The 18,546-nt window shown below is 46.2% G+C and overlaps 1 protein-coding gene and 1 pseudogene across 4 annotated transcripts in view; one reads left to right on the forward strand and one right to left on the reverse strand.

Moving 5' to 3' along the window:
• The window catches only part of EFR3B (EFR3 homolog B), a 115,118-nt gene that overhangs the window by 72,420 nt on the left and 24,152 nt on the right, over positions 1-18,546 (reverse strand). The window lies entirely within an intron of this gene.
• Positions 1,720-4,831, forward strand: LOC141408366 (succinate--CoA ligase [ADP-forming] subunit beta, mitochondrial pseudogene; annotated as a pseudogene).

Here is an 18,546-nt window from a genome sequence, read left to right on the forward strand (position 1 = left end):
CCTGGCAAAATAAACTTTCTAATTTCACTGAGACTGGCCAGGCATGGTGGCTCACGCCTGTAATCCCAACACTTTGGGAGGTCAAGACAGGTGGATCACTTGAGGTCAGGAGTTCGAGATCAGCCTGGCCAACATGGTGAAACCCCGTCTCTACTAAAAATACAAAAAAAGTAGAATGGCATGGCAGCGTGCTCCTGTAATCCCAGCTATTCAGGAGGCGGAGGCACAAGAATCGCTTGAATCTGGGAGGCAGAGGTTGCAGTGAGCCGAAATCACGCCACTGCACTCCAGCCTGGATGACAGAGTGAGACTCCTTCTCAAAAAGATAAATAAATAAAAAGTAAAAATAAATAAATAAATTAATTTACTGAGACCTGTCTCAGATGTTCTGGGTTCACAAACCCAGGGCATAGGTACTATTTGTTTTTTTTAGACAGAGTCTTGCTCTGTCGCCCAGCCTGGAGTGCAGTGGCACAATCTCTGCTCACTGCAAGTTCTGCCTCCCGGATTCATGCTATTCTCCTGCCTCAGCCTCCAGAGTAGCTGGGACTACAGGCACCCGCCACCACGCCCGGCTAATTTTTTTGTATTTTTAGTAGAGACGGGGTTTCACCGTGTTAGCCAGGATGGTCTCGATCTCCTGACCTCGTGATCCATCCGCTTCGGCCTCCCAAAGTGCTGGGATTACAGGCGTGAGCCACCGCGCCCAGCCCCAGCATAGGTACTATTTTTATCACCATTTTATAGATGAGAAAACTGAGTCATTAAGTGGTTAAGTTACCTGCCTAGAGCCACACAGCTAATAAATGGCAGACTAGAATCTGAACCCCAAAAATCTACCTTCAGAGTCCATGTTCTGAAATATAAAACCAGGGAAGCGATGCGTTACCATTGTCACAGAGCTAGGGAAACTGAGGCCTATGTGGAAAGAGAACCACTAGGCCAGTGCATCTCAGGCTGTAGAGTGCACGAGTCCCTTGGGGATCTGGTTAAAATGCAAGCTCCGATTAGACTCTGGGGTGAGGCCTGAGACTCTGCATTTCTTTGAGGTTCCCAGGGGATGCTGATGCCCCTGGTCCTAGGACCACTCTTTGAGTCTGCAAACCACCAGAGCATGGTGGTTAAGAATCTGGGCTTGGAGGTCAGACAGGCTTAGGATGAAATCCTAGCTCTTCTCATTTCTTACTCTCTGGCCCTGTGCAATAGTCCACACTTCCTGGGTAGGTAATCGAAGCTGACGGCAGGAGATTCCCAGTTCTCCTCTCCAAGAGGACAGCTGGGGGAGCTTTGGTCAGGAGTGCCCAGCCTCTGGGTCCCAAAGCAGCTTGGGGGCGCTGGGAACCCACAAGCACAAGCACCCCTAGAAAGCTTCCAACCCAACAATGGTGAATTCTAAGTAGCCACAAAACCCAGCTAGGAAAGAAACAAATAATAGACATTAAAAAGAAACTAAAAACAGTTCATTGTAACTAGACACTAAGTAATATGTTTTTATATATTTCTTCAATCTTACTCTGATGGTATTTATTCTTTTTTTTTTTTTTTTTTTTTTTTTTTTTTTTTTTGAGACGGAGTCTCGCTCTGTCGCCCAGGCTGGAGTGCAGTGGCGCGATCTCAGCTCACTGCAAGCTCCGCCTCCCGGGTTCACGCCATTCTCCTGCCTCAGCCTCCCGAGTAGCTGGGACTACAGGCGCCCACAACCGCGCCCGGCTAATTTTTTGTATTTTTAGTAGAGACAGGGTTTCACCGTGGTCTCGATCTCCTGACCTTGTGATCCGCCCGCCTCGGCCTCCCAAAGTGCTGGGATTACAGGCGTGAGCCACCGCGCCCGGCCAAGGTATTTATTCTTAATGTTAGTATTCATAATACAAATTGTGGAGTTTAACTCACAACTATATGCTTATAAAAGAATCATTTAATTCTGAGCCATTTTATTTCTAAGACAGAAGCACTTTCCAACGGGTCGTCTTTCACTCTCTGGGGATCGTGTCTGGCAGATCCAACCACAGTAGCCGAAGGTAAATTTATGAAGGATCCTCTTCTGTCACTAGGAGCTGTCTTACCTGATATTTTCATACCTATTTTAAGGAAGAGAGGGAAACGTGATATGGCCAATTCCCTAGTATGTAGCTGCACTGCCACTGAAAAGGCAAATCGGTAGGAATAAACCAAATGTTCAATGACATGATTTTGGCACCTTCCTCCTTTAAAACCATAAGAATGGTGAGACCTCCCTCAATGGCTCATTTTGCCCCAAACCCCCTGTCTGGAATGTTCTTTCCCATGTCCTCTGGCCTCCCACTCTCATGTCCCTAAGGTCTCTGCCCAAATGTCACCGAGCTGGAAAGAGCTTCCCTGACCAGCATTCCACTTTAATTTTCTGTCCTGATTTATTCCTTTTCATAGTGCTTTTTACCAATGGACACAGTTCATCGTGTCTACACTCCATCTCCCCACTAGAAGGTAAGCTCCTCAAGTATGGGACCTTTGTCCATTTGTCCCCACTGTGTCCCAGGGCTGGAATAGGGTCCAACCCACGGGTGGTGGCGGCGGGGGGTGCTCATACAGGTTTGTCAAATGAAGGGACGACGGTGTGATTGAGCAGAAAAGCAATGATGAATTTCAAGGTCAGTAATTTCAAAGTCAGTAAGTCAAAGTCTATGAGGCACTTAGCAAAGGATCTCCGGGTGCTTGCAAGATAGTGCTCCCAGGGTAGCTCTGGGGAAAAGTTCCTGTTATAGAACAGTTGGCTCCTGTTCCTGAACTTGGTGCCCAGTCCATCTTCTAGGGCTGCCAACACCTGTAGCTCCTGAGGCCTGGCTCACTGGCACCAGTCTCTCTCCAGGCAGACATGCCGGACATCAGGGAGCCTGGGTCAGAGTTCCTCCTGTCCGCCCAAGGCCTCTAGACTGCTTTGTCCTCACTCCCCCAACCCCCTTAGCTGGCTCCTGGCTTGGCCTGTGGCAGTAATCCTGGCTGCTCATCAGAATGACCCCTGTGCTGTGAAGAGGACCCAGAGGTGTTTAAAATGCTCCAACACAATTCCGGCACACAGCCAGGGTGAGATGCCACCAGCTCCTTGTCTGTCCAACATGTGAGAGCAGATCCTGCAGCTGCTGGCAGCCTCACCACAGAGGACGCAGGACCCTCACCTGGGCCACCAGCAGCATCTGGGTCCCCATGACCCCTAGGTGTCGCAGCCCTGTTTCTTCTTTGGCCTGCTTGCTGGATCCTGTTTGCCTGACTGAGCTGTCCCCTTGATCACAGCAACCCCCTACTCAGGGCGATTGGTGGTTTGAAACAAACAAAGTCTCAAACACTACATCATACTTTTCAAAATCTAGGTCCCTTCCCCCAAACTCCCACCAGCATCACCTGCCAGGCCCACTGAGATACATTATTTCCTTTGATTTATTTCCTCTTCTTCATTGCCACTCTGGTCTCTCTCATGCTGATTTTAAAATCTAAAAAAATTCCAGGGGCCTGTATGGCTGCAGAAGGCACCGAAGGGATGGGTCTGACTCAGAAATGGCAGCCTCCATGTTCTACAGGCGGCTGTTGGCTACAGCCACCCTTCGGAGCCACCTGCTCTGGATGGCCCTGTGGGCCACTGCTCAAGCTCTAGGAGGTTCTGGATTGTTGAATAACCATGGACTCCAAGTACAGCAAAAACAGCACAGGAATCTCTCACTACATGAATACATGAGTATGGAATTATTGCAAGAAGCTGGCATCTCTGTTCCCAAAGGATATGTGTGGCAAAGTCACCAGATGAAGCTTATGCAATTGCCAAAAAAGTAGGTACGGAAGAAAGAAATAACATGTGCAGGATAAACTGTAACTATGAGTACTGCTGGCAAGTTCTCTGGGACTCACAAGTAGTAAGAAGCAGGTTCAAAAGATGTTGAGATGAAGGCGCAGGTTTTAGTGGATGGTAGAGGAAAAGGAACATTTGATAGTGGCCTCAAAGGAGGAGTGAAGACAGTTTTCTCTCCAGAAGAAGCAAAAGATGTTTCCTCACAAATGATTGGGAAAAAGTTGTTCAAAAAGCAAATGGGAGAAAAGGGCAGAATATGCAATCAAGCATTGGAGTGAAAGTACCCCAGGGGAGAAGACTACTCTGCAATAGTGATGGAAAGGTCATTTCAAGGTCCTGTATTAATAGGAAGTTCACATGGTGATGTCAACATGGCAGATGTTGCTGCTGAGACTCCTGATGCAATTAAAGAACCTGTTGATATCGTAGAAGGCATCAAAAAGGAACAAGCTCTCCGGCTTGAACAGAAGATGGGATTTCCACCTAATACTGTGGATTCTGCAGCAGAAAACACGGTCAAGCTTTACAGCCTTTTTCTGAAATATGATGCAACCATGATAAGAAATAAATCCAACAGTGGAAGATTCAGATGGAGTTGTGCTGTGATGGATGCAAAGATCAATTTTGACTCTAATTCAGCCTATCACCAAAAGAAAATCTTTGATTTATAGAACTGAACCCAGGAAGATGAAAGTGACAAAGATGCTGCTAAGGCAGATCTCAACTACATTGACCTCAGTGGAAATATAGACTGTCTAGCAAATGGTGCTGGTTTGGCCATGGCCACAATGGATGTAATAAAACTTCAGGGGCTGGGCGTGGTGGCTCATGCCTGTAATCCCAGCACTTTAGGAGGCCGAAGTGGGCACATCACCTGAGGTCAGGAGGTCGAGAACAGCCTGGCCAACATGGTGAAACCCGTATCTACAAAAAATACAAAAGTTAGCCAGGTGTGATGGCGGGCACCTGTAATCCCAGCTACTCAGGAGGCTGAGGCAGCAGAATCGCTTGAACCCGGGAGGCGGAGGTTGCAGTGAGCCAAGATAGTGCCACTGCACTCCAGCCTGGACAACAAGAACAAAACTCCGTCTCAAAAAAAAAAAAAAAAAAAAAAAAAAAAAAGCTTTGGGGAGAGACTCCAGCCAACTTCCTTGATGTTGGTGGTGGTGCTACAGTCCATCAAGTAACAAAAGCACTTAAGCATATCACTTCAGATAAAAAGGTACTGGCTATTCTGGTCAACATTTTTGGAGGAATCATGCAGTGTGGTGTTTTTGCACAGGGTACAGTCACGGCAGTAAAAGATGTGGAAATTAAAATACCTGTTGTGGGGGTTACAAGGTACACGAGTTGATGATGCTAAGGCACCGAGAGTAGACAGTGGGCTTAAAATTCTTGCTTGTGACCACTTGGAGGAAGCTGCTAGAATGGTCAGAAGGCTCTCTGAAACAGTGACCTTAGCCAAGCAAGCGCATGTGGATGTGAAATTTCAGTTGCCAATATGATCTGAAAACCCAGAGGATGGCTGAAGGTGTTAAATGCGCTATAATCATTAAGAATGCTGTGTTCTGTGTTATTGTTCTTTTTAGCATGTGGAGATTGTAATTGCCATGTAGGTATACAAACTTTTAAAAGCATTTGGTTTGCATTTAATTCTACTATTTATAGAACGGACTGTTTGTATAAAGAATCTAGAATGCAGGTATCTAATTTCTTTTGTTGCAGCCAGTCTTATTTGCTTCTTCTACAAAATGTAACTTGCAATATGTCTGTTTATTATTGTTGGATACAAAGTTCTTCATTGATAAGAGTCCTACAAATAAAATAAATTTTAAAAAATTCCAGGGTTTACCACCAGCTCTGCACTAAGCACTAGGACAAGCACTTTACAAATATTTTATATAAGACTTGTAACAACCCCATAAAGTAGATACTATTATTCTCATTTTACACATAAAAAGGCAGGATCAGAGAGGTTAAGTGCCCTGCCCAAGGTCACATAGCATGTTCTTCTCTGCCATGAAACTTCCCTAATTCTTCCATCACTTTCGAAAAAACATATCTCTAACAATTTCCCAAGTTTATCTTGTGCTCTCCTTTGCCACAGCCACCTTGCTGGAAGCCTCCTTAACACCTGCCACTCAGTCCCGGGCACCTGGCCAGTCTCATCGCTTCAATTCATTCTTTATGTAGCTCTAAGGCAAATATTTAATTTAGTTTGCTTCATGGTCAAGCAGGTAGCATGGCCTGTGCTGCATTAAATGTCAACCCTTCAACTTAGGATTTAACAAGGGATGCCCCAATAGAGGTGGGGACAGTTGCTTCATCTTCAAGTCCTTCCTCCACTGTAGGGGGTCCTCTCACCCATGCCCTGCCTCCTGGAATACTCTGTGTCCAGCAGCCAGAATCCACAGTGAGAAGGTCTGGGAGGCTGGAAGAGAAGCAGATTGGGGGAGCCACACAGCCCCGTAGCTGTGAATGAGAGGATGTTTGGGTGACGGGGACCGGTCACAAGCTGGAGATGTTGAAAGAGCAGGAGAGTCAGCGCCACGGACCTGACACCTGGCGGATCCTGACACCTGCTGAGCTCCCTGGAAGCCTTCCATGAAGAACACCCTCCGACCACAGGCACAGCGTGCTCTCTGCCAGCTCAACCTCTGTGCATCCTTCGCACTGTATCACCTTATATAATCTTCTCCCACTGCTTGTTCAGGCGAAGTTATTTCAGTGACTCATCGTTTCTTCTCCCAAGATAAACTGTAAATTCCTAGGTCTCATTTTCTTCTGACCTCAATACAGTATCCTGAGCCCAGCAGGGCTGGAGGAAAGCTGGCGTGATGTGTGACTTCACCTGCCTTTGATCAGCGTGAGACTCGGGGAAGTCACCTCCCCTCCTGGCCTTTCCTTTCCTTCTTATAAACATCAACTCCTTCATCCCCATTCACCAAGAAAAATGCCTTTTTGCTCGATATAGTTTGTATTTATTTTCTCAGCTTTATAATCTTCTTGTAAAGACAAGGGCTGGACTTGATCATTCCTACCAAAGCAAATGGAATTCTTTTTAAACAATTTACAATAAAATCTGACCCAGGGCTAATGGCATGGACACCCCCTTCAAATGAATTGGAGGAAATGGAACAAAGCTCAGAGAGAGAGGTGCGTCTCATTCAAGTGCCTTCCACGAGGCACTTGTGTTCACTGACATTAATGGACCCCAGCAGTTTGCAGGGCACTTGCTGGGTAGCGTGGGGAAGAGAAGGAAGTTTAAAATAGACAGGTTCTGCCATCGAGGAACTTACTCTCTAGCTGGGGACACAAAACCTGCACACATTTAAGGTCAAGGATATGTCACAATGAGACTAAGGAGTCCATAAAACTGAAGAAATCTCTGAGTTTAATGAATCTAGGAAGGCTTCCTGGAAGAGGTGACATGTGAGATGTGAGGGGTGGAGACAGCTGGTAAGTACTGGTGAATCCATGAAACAAAAAATCAATAACCCTCCAATAGGGACAATTTTAAGAAAAACAAAAATGTTCCCTCTTTTCTTTTCCCTTTTTCCTTGCTTCTGAATTTAAAAGGAATAGATGCTCACAGGTATAAATTTATAAAACGGGGGAAAAAAGAAAATGAACATCACTTAGAATCATGTAATTCAAAGATAACTATTAGAATTTCAGTGTATTTGTTCTAGTTTTTGTGTCCATGTTTATGTATATTTTTAAATATATATGCATAAAATAGGGATCCTACAGGATAGTGTTAAAACCTAATTTCTTCTTATATTGTGAGCACTTACTTTCTTACTGAAGATTTTTTGGCCAGGCATGGTGGCTCATGCCTGTAATTCCAACACTTTGGGAGGCCAAGGCAGGTGGATCAGGAGGTCAGGAGTTCAAGACTAGCCTGGCCAACATGGCAAAACCCTGTCTCTACTAAAAATACACAAAAAAATTAGCTGGGCATGGTGGCGGGCGCCTATAATCCCAGCTACTCAGGAGGCTGAGGCAGGAGAATCGCTTGAACCCAGGAGGCAGAGGTTGCAACGAGCCGAGATCGTGCCATTGCACTCCAGCCTAGGCGACAACAGCAAGACTCCATCTCAAAAAAAAAAAAAAGAAAAGAAAAGAAAAGAAAATGTTTCTAAACTTAATTTTAATGGCTACTTATTATTTCATCTTTTGACTGGATCCTGATTTATTTAATCATTCTCTGTTGTTTCCAGTTTTTCATTATTCTGAGTGACGCAGCAATTTGCCTTTGGTTATTAAAGCCAGGAATCATACAGGCAGAGCCTGGTTTTGTTTTATTGGTGATAAGGAAATCAAACAGCACCACGTGGCTGCAGGACTGGTGTGCAGCAGAGGGGCACATCTGCAGGGGCCGGGACCTATATCTCGTCTGGGAAAGATTCAGGATTGAAGAGATCAAGAAGAAATGCTGATGAAAATGAATTTGGGGAAGGAGGCAGGATTTGAGTTTCCAAACAGATCTTACTGGGAGTAGAATTAAACAGCAGCTGAATTCTCCCTGGGGAGACAGTGTGGGTGAGACTTGCCTGAAGTAACAGACAAATCAGTAGCTGTCAGTGGCCTGACCTTTTGGAGCTCTGGAGCTTCCGAGATGCTCACCCGTTTCCGGCCAATCTTGGTTAATCTGATTGCCACCTTAATTGAGGATGGGAATTTAAAAGGAGAGAAAAGTGTCTGATTGATTTAATGTCAGGGCTTCAATTCTTCACGAACTACAGGCTTCTTTCGGCTTCGATATGCTCTTCAAGCAAAGAATAGATGAAAATAAACAGAATGTTTTTCCATTCTCTGTCTCTCGGGACCACTAACAGCAGGAAAATTTTATCCCAACCATTTTGGGGAAATAGAAAGCCTGGTTTCAAATACAGTTCCAGCTTTGGCAAGCTGTACAATCTTGTGTGCCTTGGTCTACTTATCTGCAAAATGGGAGGAAGGGAATCTACTTAATAGGGTTGTGGTGAAGACTAGATAAGTTAACACGGTGAAGTTCTTACAACTATTCCCGGCACACAATAAGAACTCAGTAATTGTTAGCTTTCACCATCATCATCATCATCAGTATTACTATGATAATTATTATTAAAATCTTTTTCCCAACTTAGGAGAAAAAAGGCAGGGTAGAAAAAAATGGAATGCTGGAGCAACGATAGCCCTTAATGTCCTTTATCTTTATTTTATTCTTGGATGTGAAGTACCAATCACGGTTAAGACATCTAAATCCAAGGCCAGGCATGGTGGCTCACATCTGTAATCTCAATACTTTGGGAGGTCAAGGTGGGAGGATCACTTGAGCCCAGGAGTTTGAGACCAGCCAGGGCAACAAAGTGAGACCTCATCTCTAAAAATAAAAATAAAATCAGCCAGGCATGGTGGCGCATGCCTGTAGTCCCAGCTACTTAGGAGGCTGAGGTGGGAGGATTGCTTGAGACTAGGAGGTCAAGGCTGCAGTGAGCCGTGATCATACCACTGCACTGCATACCACTACACTCTAGCCTGAGTGACAGAATGAGACCCTGCCCAAGGACAAAGCTCCATGAGGAAACACAAGTGAAAGGGCGTCATGATGACCGTCAGCAACAGCTAACGTGTTTTGAGCTTGTCTGTTCCAGGCATTATGCATTCTTTCATTTTAATCTTTACAAAAAGCCTATGAGGTTGATACAGTTATCCTTGTTTTACAGATGGCACTAAACCTAGGCTCTTATCTCATATGTTGACTTGTAAAATTAAAGAACTGAGGTCTTTGCCTGCAAATACCTTGTATTGTTGGTAGGTAAAAAATAGAATTGAAAATACATTCACCAGGAACATGGAACATATAATCAGGATCATACGAATTAACTGTCACACACACACAGAGCAGGGTTGCTGAGGAAACTAGAGATGGGACAGAAGGTGTCAGAGGAGACTAATTTTGAACATTATTTAAAAGAGAAGGATTCCATTGTTTGGTGAGAAAGAGGGTTTTCCATGTCAGAAAGGGTGAAAAGAAAACAGACATTTCCTGACTGCCTATTATTTTAACTGCCTAACTTGAGCACTTTGTTAAAAAAATAAAATACCATGAGGTTAGTATTGTCCGTCTTCAGAAGAGAAAACCAGGGCTCAGAGAGGTTGCCTGATTCGCCCACGATCACACAGGAAGTGAGGAACAGAGTCAGGAACAGAGCCAGGGAGGCCCTCTGACTTCGGAGATGTGGGAGATTTGAACTAAGAGTAAATATTCCAGGTGGGGATATGAAGAAAATGTGCTCAAGTAGGAAAGGACAATTTCCAGAACAGATTATTCTTGAAAAGTCATGTGTAACTGATGTAATCTGAATGGGCTCTGTGGATGGTACCACCATCAAGTTCCTAGTGTGGATACTGAACTATAGTTATGCAGATGTTCACACTGGGGGAGGCTGGGTGAAGGGTACACAGGACCTCTCTGTGCCTTTTTTTGCAACTGCCCATGAATCCATATTTCAAAATAAAAAGTTTTTAAAAAATTGGCAGATAGGCCAGGCATGGTGGCTCATGCCTGTAATTCCAGCACTTTAGGAGGTGGAGACAGGAGGATCACTTGAGGTCAGGAGTTCGAGACCAGCCTGGCCAACATGGTAAAACTCCATCTCTACTAAAAATACAAGAATTAGCCTAATGTGGCACATACGCCTGTAGTCCCAGCTACTCAAGAGGCTGAGGCAGGAGAATCACTTGAACCTGGGAGATGGAGGTTGCAGTGAGCCTAGATCGTGCCATGGTACTCCAGCCTGGGCGACACAGAAAGATTCTGTCTCAAAAAAAAAAGTTGGCAGATAGTGAAGGCAAAGATGCTTCTTTCTTTTTTTTTTTGAGATGGAGTCTCACTCTGTCAACCAGACTGGAGTGTAGTGGTGCGAACTTGGCTCACTGCAACCTCTGCCTCCCGGGTTCAAGCAATTCTCCTGCCTCAGCCTCCTGAGTAGCTGCGATTACAGGCATACGCCACCATGCCTGGCTAACTTTTGTATTTTAGTAGAGATGGGATTTCGCCATGTTGGTCAGGCTGGTCTTGAACTCCTGACCTCAAGTGATCCACCCTCCTCGGCCTCCCAAAGTGCTGGGTTTACAGGCATGAGCCACTGTGCTCAGCCAAAGATGCTTCCTTTGAGTAGAGGTGGTAACTGGTGGAGGATTCTGGCTCAGGAGCCTGATGAGCCATGGGAGCACAAGAGCATCCCAGCATCATGCCAGAGCCTCTCCTGCCACCCCCTAGAGTGACCAACCAGCCCCACACCAGGTTGGTCACAACTGGAGGGAGAATAAGATTTGCTGACTCATATATTGAGTATCCATTACGGGTCCTCCCACTGTGCCAAGAGCTACCTGGCAATATGAGACACTGCCAAGACAGGACTGGTTTGGAGGCTCTTACAGTCTAGTTGGAGACAAAAGGCACAATAAAGACTGAGGCAGGTGGATTACTTGAGCTTAGGAGTCCGAGACCAGCCTGGGAAACATGGCAAAACTCCATCTCTACAAAAAGTACAAAAATTAGCCAGGCACGGTGTCACACACCTGTAGTCCAGCTATTTGGGAGGCTGAGGTGGGAGGATCACTTGAGCCTGGGAGGTGGAGGTTGCAGTGAGCTGAGATTGCACCACTGTACTCCAGACTGGGAAGCAGAGCGAGACTCTGTCTAAAAATAAAGTATTAAATAGCTTAAATTACATACACAGTTTTGTATTTTATAGCATAAGAAGAACATGCCTTGGAATTCAGCAAAACTGGGACCATGAGCTATGTGACCTCAGGCAGGTGTGCCACACCCTCTGTGGGTTTCCTTGTCTGTGGGAGGTGAGCAAAACACCGAATATGTGCTGGGACACACACTGGGCTCTGTAGCTGGCAGCTCCCTAGTCCTCTTCATTCTGTTTCTTAAGTGTTTATCCTGGTGTTGAATTGTCATCATAATTATCATTTTGAATGTGTGCTTCAAATTCCAGTGAGAAGATCCACAATAATGCATCAAATCTTTTCCATATTGTTTGACGTATATCTTGTTTACACTTTCGTGCTATTTAAAACAATGCTGGAAAGAGTGTGTAAACATTATAGCTGTTTCCATTTTGTGGATTATTTCCTTAGACTGGATTTCCAGCAATGGAGTCAAAAGGTACACATATTTTTAAGACTCAACAATTTCAATGGTCTCTTCGGGAGCAGGAAAGGCCTGAGAGTAGCTAGAGGGCAGATTTCAAGCAGCAGTCCTGTGGGCCCCAAGGCTGCAAGAAGCTCTGACTGCCCAGGTGAGGAACTCGGTGGCATTCTGCAGCTGCGGGGAGTCATTTGATGTCTTTCTGAAGAGGAGGTACTGGAGGATGAGAATGGTGTATTAGGATGGGTAGCCATGGGTCTGGCTATGGTTGAATTTGAGTTTAAAGAGCTCAGAAGAAGGGAGAACATCTAGAGAAGAAGCAGAAGTCAAGGCATAAGAAAATAAGGATGCCGGGTGCAGGGGCTCACGCCTGTAATCCTAGCACTTTGGGAGGCTGAGGTGGGAGGATCGCTTGGACCCAGGAGTTCAAGACCAGTCCAGGCAACATAGCAAAACTGCGTCTCTACCAAAAAATGCAAAAATTAGCCCAGTGCAGTGGCATGTGCCTGTAATTCCAGCTATTCAGAAGGCTGAGGTGGAAGAATTATTTGAACTCGGGAGGCGGAGGTTGCAGTGAGCCGAGATCACACCACTGCACTCCAGCCTGGGTGTCAGAGCAAAACCCTGTCTCAAAAAAAATAAAGATAAGAAGAGAAAATAACGGCCGGAGCCTGGGTGGTGGGGAAAAGAGAACAGAAAGGAAGGGCCAGATGGCCCAAGCACTGAGTAACAGCCACCCACATCCACAACTGCCAGCACCCAGAGGGAGAAGCTGAGCGCCTGGAACTGATGACGAAAGCGGGGACCCCACCCCCGGAGCTTCATAGCCACACTGGCAATGCAAACTGGATTAGAAACTCATCCCACCACTAAGGAAGGTTGGCACCAATAAAACCACACCACCAGGGTGATGTGCGAGGTTTGATACCAGCCATAAGAAACAAGAGGAACTGGGGCCAGAGTCTGAAGACTGCCCAGTAAAACAGATACATTGAAAAGCTGATGAAAACTCAGGGGGGAAAGCCACAGGCAGGAGCCTTCCAGAACCAGCATCTATTTCTCTCACACCTGCCAATCACAGGCACAGGACATACTTCACCAGGATGTTTGTAAACAAAGGAACTCTGAGGGGATCTTAGCCAGCTGGCTGAAAGGTATCGATTAAGTAAGTACAAACCTCCATGACATAATTTGGAAGACAACAAAATAATTTCAGCAATAAACAAGACATAATTTAGGCAACCACATGGAAACATTCCTAGGCTAGAGCATTTAATGAGGAAGATATATACTCAACTGCATCCAAAGTAGGACCAAAACTATGAAAGTTACGACTACATTAGGACAGGGGATGTGCAGAAAAGAAAAGAGCTTGGCTGGCCGGGCGTGGAGGCTCACACCTGTAATCCCAGCACTTTTGGAGGCCGAGATGGGTGGATCGCGAGGTCAGGAGTTCAAGACCAGCCTGGCCAACATAGTGAAACCCCGTCTCTACTAAAAATACAAAAAATAGCCAGGTGTGGTTGTATGCACCTGTAATCCCAGCTACTCAGGAGGCTGAGGCAAGAGAATCGCTTGAATCCGAGATCACGCCACTGCACTCTAGCCTGGGCGACAGAGCGAGACTGTCTCAGAAAAAAAAAAAAAAGAAAGAAAAAAAAAGCTTGGCCTGTGGAGGATTAAACATCAGTGAATTTTCTCCTTTGTTTTCATTTCCATTAACACGTGTGGATCTCTGCCTTAATCCGAATGGATATCTTCACCCTTCCAATGTTGTGTGTGTGCCTTCACAGCTTGTCAGATGAGCAGATGAACAGAGTCTGTCCCTCTGAGCCTCTGCGCCCTCCATCTCTTCCCACGTCCACTCCACCTTTCTCCCTTCCTCAGCTCTTCATTGACAGTGGCCCACTCCTGCCAAATATCTCCCACTCCCGACTGCTGGAGGGACGTTTCAAATGGAAAGGCTGTCACTTGCTGTGTACTGCTTTCCTCCTTCATTTTCTTATCAGCCATCACTAGCTCCTCCAGAGTGGAATTTTAAAATCATCAGAAGCCGGCTGGATGCGGTAGCTCACGCCTGTAATCCCAGCACTTTGGGAGACTGAGGCAGGCGGATCACTTGAGGCCAGGAGTTCGAGACTAGCCTGGCCAACATGGTGAAACCCCCATCTCTACTAAAAATATAAATATTAGCCAGGCATGGTGGCGCGTGCCTGTAATCCCAGCTACTCAGGAGGTTGAGATAGGAGAATTGCTTGAACCCGGGAGGAAGAGGTTGCAGTGAGCCAAGATTGCACCACTGCAGTCCAGCCTGGGTGACAGAGTCTCAAAATAAATAAATAAATAAATTCATTAGAAGCCCCCAATAATCACAGGAAAAATATTGTGTAACGAGGTAGGAGGCAGGACTTGACTCTGGGGGTGGGGGGGCCTTGAACACCGGACCAAATTGAGGACTAGCTAAAACAAGGTAAGGCAGAAGCATCTTTTCATAAGCCACACCCACCAGTGTGCTATGTCAGTTTACTACTGCCATGGCAACAGCCAGGAGTCACTGTCCCTTTCCACAGCAATGACCTGATGAATCAAAAGTTACTACCCCTTCCTTAGAGATTTCTGCACATACTGCCTCTTAATCTGCATATAATTAAAAGTAGGTATAAATACCGCTGCAAAGCTGCCCTGAGCCACCATTCTCAGACAGATTGTCTACGCGGTAGCCCTGCCTTGCAGGAGCAGTCATGGAGCTGGAACACCACTGGAGCTGTAATGCTGCCACTTCAATAAAGCTGTTTTCTTCTACTCTATCACTAGCTTGCCCCTGAATTCTTTCCTGGGCAAAGCCAAGAACCCTCACAGACTAAGCCTCACTTTGGGGCTCGCCTAGCCTACATTAGTATTGAATCTTTAATAATCTTCTTTTTAGCATGGTTTGAAATCAGAAAGAGGGGAAAAAAAAGCATCAGACAAGATACATTGTGGCCACCAGAGACAAGTGATGGCTTCTCACCTCGCTTTAATTGACCCTGGCTTTTCTGCCGTGCCCAAAGTCTGGCCTCCTTTGCTTACTTAGAAAGTGACTCCAGTACAGGCCAGGCACAGCGACTCACGCCTGTAATTCTAACACTTTGGGAGGCCAAAGCGGGCGGATCACCTGAGGTCAGGAGTTCAAGACAAGCCTGGCCAACATGGTGAAACCCCATCTCTACTAAAAATACAAAAATTAGCTGGGTGGGGTGGCAAGGCTGAGGCAGGAGAATCACTTGAATCCGGGAGGCGGAGGTTGCAGTGAGCCGAGAACATGCCACTGTACTCCAGCCTGAGTGACAGAGTGAGACTCTGTCTCAAAAAGGAAAAAAAAAAAGAGGCTGGGCACGGTGGCTCATCCCTAATCCCAGCACTTTAGGAGGCCAAGGCAGGCAGATCACGAGGTCAGGAGATCGAGACCATCCTGGCTAACATGGTGAAACCCTGTCTCTACTAAAAATACAAAAAATTAGCTGGGCGCGGTGGCGGGCGCCTGTAGTCCCAGCTACTTGGGAGGCTGAGGCAGAAAAATGGCGTGAACCCGGGAGGCGGAGCTTGCAGTGAGCCGAGATCATGCCACTGCACTCCAGCCAGGGCGACAGAGCGAGACTCCGTCTCAAAAAAAAAGGAAAAGTGACTCTGGTACAGATCATATGGTGAATCTTTGTCTTATTCATTGCTCGACACCTAATATTCAAATGCTAGCCAACACATAGGTCCTTAAACCCAGTTATCTTACGCTTGTGCCCCAGGATAAGCTTAATGAACGAGGCTTGAGAAATGTAACTTAGAAAACGAGGCGTGGAGCCTTCCTGATCTTGCTCAAGTCTGCACTGACTCAGCTTGCAGATGCCTGCTGTCTGTGTCTGTCAGCTTCAAATTGTTATTAATGTCTCAGTATTTTTAGGGCCCATCACAGCCTGTTTGATAAAATCTAAGTTTCAGCTCCTCAGTGTGGGGAGTGGAAACAGATCAGAGTAGGACACAACTGTCAGTTTCCTTAAAAAAACTAAATAAATAACGGCTCCCCAGCCGCATCTCAGACTTACGGCTCATACACACGTCAGCCCTGACCCTGCATACACGGTCCAGGAGAACCAGGGGTGAGAGCACCACAGGAGAAATATGGACGCTTTTCCTCCCCTTGGCTCAGAAAGCCCGTGTCTGGGTATCTGCACCTGCTCGTATGCACAGAGAAGCAGGTAAGAGATGGATCTGGTGCCTTTGTTTGGAAACAACCTACAATGCTCATCAATAGAGGACTGCATAGGCCAGGTGCAGTGGCTCACACCTGTAATCCCAGCACTTTGGGGGCCAAGGTGGGTGGATCATTTAAGCCCAGGAGTTTGAGACCAGCCTGAGCAACATGGCAATATCTCCATCTCTATTGTTTTTCCAAAAGAAAAAAAATGTTTTAATATTAAAAAGAAGACAGAGGCCTGACTAAATAAGGAAGGAAACAGTCATGCAATGCACACTAGGCAGCAGCTGAACTGAATGAAGCAGAGCTCTGAGCACCGCCCCAGACAGCTCTCAAACATACTGTTAATTCAAAAGGAGGCTGCGGCTGGACGCGGTGGCTCACGCCTGTAATCCCAGCACTTTGGGAGGCCGAGGCAGGCTGATCACGAGGTCAGGACATCAAGACCATCCTGGTTAACACGGTGAAACCCCGTTTCTACTAAAAATACAAAAAAATTAGCCAGGCATGGTGGCGGGCTCCTGTAGTCCCAGCCACTCGGGAGGCTGAGGCAGGAGAATTGCTTGAACCCAGGAGGCGGAGGTTGCAGTAAGCTAAGATCATGCCACTGCACTCCAGCCTGGGTGACAGAGCGAGAGTCTATCTCAAAAACAAAACAAAAAAAACAAACAAAAAACAACAAAAAAACAAAAACTAAAAAGGAGGCTGTAAAACACCTATGATATGATTCCGTTTGTGTGCACCCTCACAGGCCAAACCAACGGGGTGTGTATGTAACTATGTGCGTGAAATATGCTGTTATGAACAAAGAAAGATCTGTAATAGATATACAGCACAGTGTTAACGCTGGTTACCGCGTAGAGCTGGGTGGGGGCGCCTAGGGATGGAGGGGTGAGGAACGAGTTAAACTGCACTACCCAATATGGTAGCCACTAGTCACTTGTGGCTACTTAAATTAAATTAAATTAAAAAATTCAGTTCCTCCAGCAAACTAGCCACATTTTATGTGCTTACTAGCCACCTGTGGCTGATGGCTACCACACTGGACAGTGCAGACACAGAGCACTGACATCATTGCAGGAGTATTACTCATGTAATTTAAAATAAATGTAATTTTTACTATTTCTCCCATTTTCTCTTCAGGATAAAACTCCTTACAAATCTGATGAGCAAAAGTTGTCTTTTAAAGATTTGGAATCTTGGAGTTAAAGCACGCATGCACACACGTATACATACAGGAACTGTTTTCTAAACTTGCTCGGCTCTGTTCTTGCTGGAATTTTGAACCAAAGGAGCTGATTGAAGATCTAGAAGTCATTTTGTTTATTCATGCACACATGGCATGCAACACAAAATGCATCAAGTCCTTTAGACATAGAAGGTGAAAAGAAATAGAATGCACAAGTCCCTGTCCCCTTAGAGTGACAGCATGAGGCCATAATGAAAGGAAGCACAAGCGTCACTGAGGTCAGACAGCCAGCGTGCTAGGACTTCCTTCAGAGGGTGGAGACATTGTTTTGGTTTAGATGCCTCCCCATGGAGATGAAGTATCAGTAACAGGTGGACAAAGACAAGAAAGGAAGGCATTCCAGGCAGGGGGAACAGCATCAGTAAAAGTGTGGGGGTGCCAAGCACAAGGGAATGTTCTGAGAGATATCAGCTAGCCAGCCTGTCTAGAGTAGCACTGGTGAAGCTGCAGGTGTCAGGGAGGGGACTGATGGTGAAAGGCCCTTAAATGCCAGGCCAAGAGGGGAGTGCTGTCATTATGACTAAATAACAGCCACTATCACCTTCTATGGTGCTCTTAGAATGCGTAAGGAATCTACTTCCAGTGGATAAACAAATGGAGCAAGCTCTGAACCTCCCAGGAGGCCACTAAGAATGTCTCTCTCCTGGAAGAAGAGCAAGACAAGGCCCTGAACTATAAATGTCCAGCTGGAAGTGTGACAAACTTGGGGGCGTCATACTGGGCTAGTGTGTGACGTGGGGAGGTCGGGGGATATCTGGTCTCCAGCCTGCAGTGAAGTGCTAGGGAATTATAAAAGAAAGTCAGAAAGAAAGCAGAGGCTTCTGACTGGCGTCCACCTGCCCCATAGCCAAATGGTTACATGTGGGATCGGAGTAGAGGACCAGAGATGAGGTGGGTGGAACACAGGCTACATCTGCTGCTCTCCCTCCCTTCATGTGGGAGGGGTTTCCAAGGAGACATTCAGAGGCAGAGGACAGCAGAGGGCTTCAGGAAGAGCCTCCCAGCACCTGCCCGTTCACACCGGGTGAGTGTGTGACATGGGTGGGCTGGGAACAGCCCAGAGCAGAGGCCATCATCACAAAAGGAGACAAGGACCCCAG

Source organism: Macaca fascicularis, chromosome 13 (genome assembly GCF_037993035.2).
Source record: "Macaca fascicularis isolate 582-1 chromosome 13, T2T-MFA8v1.1".
NCBI lineage: Eukaryota > Metazoa > Chordata > Mammalia > Primates > Cercopithecidae > Macaca > Macaca fascicularis.